Source organism: Anarrhichthys ocellatus, unplaced genomic scaffold, assembly GCF_004355925.1.
Source record: "Anarrhichthys ocellatus isolate YVR2014 unplaced genomic scaffold, GSC_Weel_1.0 scaffold3, whole genome shotgun sequence".
Classification (NCBI taxonomy): Eukaryota; Metazoa; Chordata; class Actinopteri; order Perciformes; family Anarhichadidae; genus Anarrhichthys; species Anarrhichthys ocellatus.
This window is the reverse complement of record NW_022280033.1, coordinates 5,489,543-5,495,175: the sequence shown is the minus strand read 5'-3', so window position 1 is coordinate 5,495,175 and position 5,633 is coordinate 5,489,543.

The window sequence follows — 5,633 nt, the reverse complement described above, 5'->3', positions numbered from 1 at the left end:
TTTCCTATACCTCCTTACCTTCCTTTTGCTCACATTTGTTTAAGCCTTCATTTGATATTTTGTTTATCTCATCCTTCCTTTTCTCATCTTTCTTTTTCAAATCTCCCTTGTTCCTTTCCTTCTTTCCTTGTTCCTCCTGTCCTGTTTTTTTTGAAAGGACAGTTTTTCAAAGTGCTTTACATTAATAGTACGTCACACACACACACATACACACACACACACACACACACACACACACACACACACAGAGAGATACGCCATCTGAACCTAAATTAAATTATAATAAAATGTACATTTGAACATCAGATACATTGTACCATCACATTCTCCATTGATTGACAATGTCCTGTACATACATTTTATATTCAGTGAAACAACCAACAGCACCGCATTAGTACAAGAGAATGTAAAACCTGTTGAATAATAAAACATGCCAGCAGCATGTATCCTGAATAAGGACAGTAATGGACGGTGAGTAGGAGGCCAGGGATTATCTGTCAAGTTATCCATGCATCTACGTGTAGCGCTTCGATGAGTCTCCTCACTCCTGATTTCTGTTTTCTGTGCTGTATTCTAATCAGTGCAGCCGAGCGAGGGAATGCAGCACAGTGTAATCCAATAGGGATTGATTTTAATCAAGATAATGTCCCTGCTTGTCTCATTACAGTTTCAGAGAGGCACGGAATGGGCAAAGATCATTTACTAAACGTGCTGGAGGCCTGTTTGGAGTTAAACTGTTCAACATGAGCATAAAGTCATTATTGCAAGTTTGTTTTTACAGTCCCTTTAATCAACAAAATCCACACAACAAAAAAAAGCTAATTGTATTAGTGAGTTAGCGGATAAAAGCCGAGGAGCAGCAGGGACGGAGCGTTCTTGATGCTGATCACTTTAAATGCACGGCGATGTTTTCAAATAACCAACAGCGTTTCATTTAGTTGGGATGTGAGATTGCTTTGCCACTGCTGCTCCACTGTTCGGTTTTCACATAAAGAAATGTCACCTTCAGTTCTGAGCTTGACATTTTACCAACTATTTACCTCTGTGGCTTTTTCATGCACTCTTTTGAGTAAGTTCAACATTCAAGTCTATCTTAATACTCTGACTGCTGAGGCCTCGTGTCAGCTTTAGATCATGTGTTAGTACTCTGGATTTCTCTTTGCTTAAGAAGGGGACGCTTAATAACAGGGTTCCAGTAGCTGTTTAGAACACATAAGGTCATGTCTTCAGTTGTGTTTCTGGGAATTTGAGGGTTTTATCAAACTGGAGGGAGGTTTACATCCTGTAACATCAATTTCTAGGCTAAAAGTTATTTTTAGACCCAACATTTCTCCACCAGAATTTAATTCTGAGCAGTGTGAAGAGGGCCTTGATGTGTTGGGAAATAAATGCGAACACTACGTCCTTAATAAAGAATTATGTTATCAATAAAGGAAAAACAACAGCTTTGGAAAACAGTCAAAGATGTATTTACCACATAGTCATATCTTCAATATGTGCAGTAAAATGTGGGGGAGGGATACTCTTGAGGATGTTAAAAGACTAATGTGCTATCTTTATTATTGATGAAATGTATTAAAAGTAAAAAAATATGTTGATATATAATATATATGATAAGAAGATAAAAATATCGGTATTAAAATATTGAAGTGCATCATTTATTATTTTGTTAGTTGCGTTGATTTTAGAAGAACTGGTTGCATTTAAGTAAAACTTACAGAAAATAGCCAAACAACTAACTATGAAAAATCCAAAATAATTTTAGCACCACTTCAGAGACACTATAAAGATGAATAATTACAGCAACCAATTACTCTTTTAATGTACATGTGGGAATGTGAGTATTGTTTTAAGACACATAAGATAATAACTTTTCTAAAATAAGTGGTATAAATTACAAAAATGATTTCCTCCTAGCCTTATCAAAAAGACTGTTATTTACACACTCATTCCCACAGTGATGCTCGACGAAGCGATTTAAAGAAAGAAGCTGATGATGGATGCTTTAGAAAAGTAAAATTCAAACTAATATCATCGTTATTCCTCTGGAGCACTGCCGTAACGTTTGTGTATCTCTGGTGAATTGGTTGGAGGTATAGGGGCTTCGTCCTGTCGCCATGTTGAGGATGAACATTACATTTGACAGAAGCAACATCTTCAGGGGGCTCCACATGTGAGTTGTGTGTGCTTGTTTGTGTGTGTGTCTTTGTTACAGAGTAGCTGTTGACCCTCATCCTGCAAACATATTTAACAGACAAGGACTACTGATTGAATAAACTACTGTAAGAGACAAGCACCAGAGCAATATGTTGTCTGATTTCTTCTCTAAATGTAATCTGAAGAGAAAAACGAAAATTGACAGATGAGAAAATCTGTGTCTGTTTCTTTCAAAATGACTGACAGTGCCCCTGATAGTGTGTGATATGTTGAATAAGGCCCCATGGAACATTTTACATATCTATTTTATTTAAGCTGTTATAAACTGCATAGGCTGCAATTAGGGGCGTTTTGACTGGGGTCTCCAAGGACCCCAATACATTGGTATTTAAAATCAAGGACTAATAAAAACAGAGTACAAAGATACTTTATGAAATCATCTGGAACAAATTATCCTCATACAATGGTTTGTATGATATCTTAAAATTACTCCTCATTTTTTGTGCATTTTCCAAGAAAAGTCTAGCAACACAGTTCAATTACCAAATGTTTCATACGTACAGTCTTTTCAAAATAGACTTCCTTCTTCACAGGAAAGAACTTAGTTAGGTTTAAACAACAAAAGGAAATTGTGAAAAACAGCATACATAGCTCTACCTCTGAAAATGAATGTGCTGTAATACGTACATTACGTATAACAGCACATTTAACCCAAACCACGATCTTTTCAAAACCTAAGTAGTTTTGTTGTTTTTGTTGTTGTTGTTTTTCCTACGAAAGTCCAACAACATGTCTCAATTTCCACTCTTTCCACAGTCTTTTCAAAATAACCTTCTATTTTCACAGGAAACAATTAAGTTAGGTTTAGTCAACAAAACCTTTTAGTTAGTTTTAAGAAAAGAAAGTAAAAAACTTCTGGCTGTTCTCATACAGCGTTTGTAGCTATACCTATGCAAATGAATGAGCTGTAATTGGTAGATATCCCACAAAATAAATGTGTACATAGGTCGGGTGGAAAGAACTGTTTTTGATTGACCCATCCACTCCCACCCGCCCTGTGTGAGTTGCTGTGGTCTTTATTTCTCCTGATTATGTAGATTACATTCAAATTGATTTCGTTGGCTATCTATGAATTACAGCACATTCATTTTCGTAAGTATAGCTCCATATGTATAGAACAGCCTGCAAAAAGTAAACCTCTGGGGTCTGTGGGGACCCTATTGGTAGGATGAGGGTTTAAGCCTGCAGTAACAGCATATGTTTCCTTCAGTCACCTACACAAGTTTAACACATTTCATCTTGGAGTGAAAATTCGCACCCAAGGCTTCAGATTCAACACTCCAAGAAGGTACAGACGACGACCATGATTCACGTAGTGTTTTTCCATAGGGAGCTTTATGTTATGATGTTCACCATCTCTCTCGTCTTTCATTTCCTGTGTGGTGGAAAATAACATAAACACTTCATGCTCAGTTTTGAAATCATCGACAGACACTCTATACACACACATGCACAAAACACACGTGAAAACATGTTACAATTATTGAGTAAACAAGTATGCAATTCATTTTTTTCTGGAGTCACGTTTGACAAAAAAAAGGGTTTTTAAACAATAGAAAGCATCATGTAGGTCAGCGAAAACTTCTCCTTAATATCTGTTACTCATTCAGTCTCTCTTTAAACACATTGGCGACTAATTTAGTATAATGTTCGAGGTCTGCTTGGATGGTTACGCATGAAATTTGTGGCAGAAATGACAAAGAAAGCCCCGGAAAATGACTGGCGATTGGAGCTGGAGATGATAAATACCTTTCACTAATGCAGAGTACTTTGTCCCAGGGAGTTATGCAGATCGTAAACTTTCCCCCTGAAGAAAAAAGACAGATGTTAGTGGCTGTTAGTGGGGTATTTTGTCCAGTGGGAAAGGGGCTAAAGAGTTAAGACTTTTAGTCTGAACTAAAGGGGTCTTCACAGGTCTAGAATTTTGGATCAAACCTGAATCGGACCTATGGGAAACCTACCAGAACCTGAGTATAAACTTTGTCAGACCTGATCAAAAAAGCAACCTGAAACCGACCTGAGGACAAATAGATCCAATCCACCACCATCTCCAAGTGTACTGCTAAGATAAAGAGTTTAGTGAATATGTGCATTTCGTGCACACTAAAGTTTTTAATTCAGGTATTTGGAAACACTTACCCGGTTTGACCTCACGTTTACTGTGTCTTGAGAATACGTGTGGAGAAACCCTTACTCTGTTCTTGAGAAATCCAATTATCAGTTATTCATATAGAATATCACATAGCAGTGACATTGTTATGTATGTTCTTGCATTGTAAAGTATAAATTGTGTTTGAAAATCAAGCAACAAATGACCAAAACTGGCAACAGTATTGGAAAATATTCAGTGAGGCACAGCCGTCGTCCTGTGACTGTTTTCCGTTACCGAACACGGGAACAGACTCATGCATCACCGGTTTACCAGACGTCTTCTCCCAACAGCGTCGCAGGGTTTCGTCAGAGATCTTCAGACAATATTCAGATTCACATCTATTCATGAAAGACAAATATTTATTCCATCTAGCTGGTTACAAACATTTGTCACATTGGATTTGATGAAATATGTTTCATCTGGGGAAGTTTATACAAGCAACCGTCCTAAGTCATGAAGCATTGAAATGTTATCTCAAGGGACTCGCACTTTGCTTTGAGTACAAAGACTCAAATGAAACGTGTTTGTTCTCAGCAAGTACAAAGCACTGCGATTGACGACTTTCCTTTTATGTCAGGAACAGGATTGACAATGGAGGACACAAGCAATGAGAAGACAAAGAAAAAAAAACAGAAACACTCACAACTCGAAGACAATTGGCAGCTTTTGTCAGCTATATAAAGGTCTGGCAACCAGCACAGCGCTTGGTATCTGAGCGTAACAGAACACTCATCTTCACCCACACTGTGGGTACATTCGTCAACAACACTGCTGATTTATTTAGTAGGTCAACAGCCGGAAATCTCGTGTCTGACAAACCCAGACAAAAAGCACTGACACAGAGGAACAATGGTCATAAGTTAACCAACCAGCATGAATGAATCAGAGGCGTATTCAACCAAAAGAACCAAACATAGAGGAAAATAAAAACTAAATAATTGAATGTGACAAAAATATTGGCTTTAAATTTAAATAAGTTTTAAATGTAATTGTTTGCAATAATCATTTAATTGCTTCAAAATTAAGTCAAATTTTGGTGAACTTTTTATTCGTTTTTCACACCATTCATGCAGAATGGCACAAGCATATATTTATACAACTGACTGACCAACAGATGGACATTGCCCTTAAAGCCCTGCTGCTAGCAGCTACCTCCTGCATTTCCTGTGGTCATGGATTATGTTCATGTCATATGTGGGAATACCACCTCTGCAATGCTTCCAGTTAGTGTAAACAAGTGACTTGAAGTTACTTATTTGTTCCG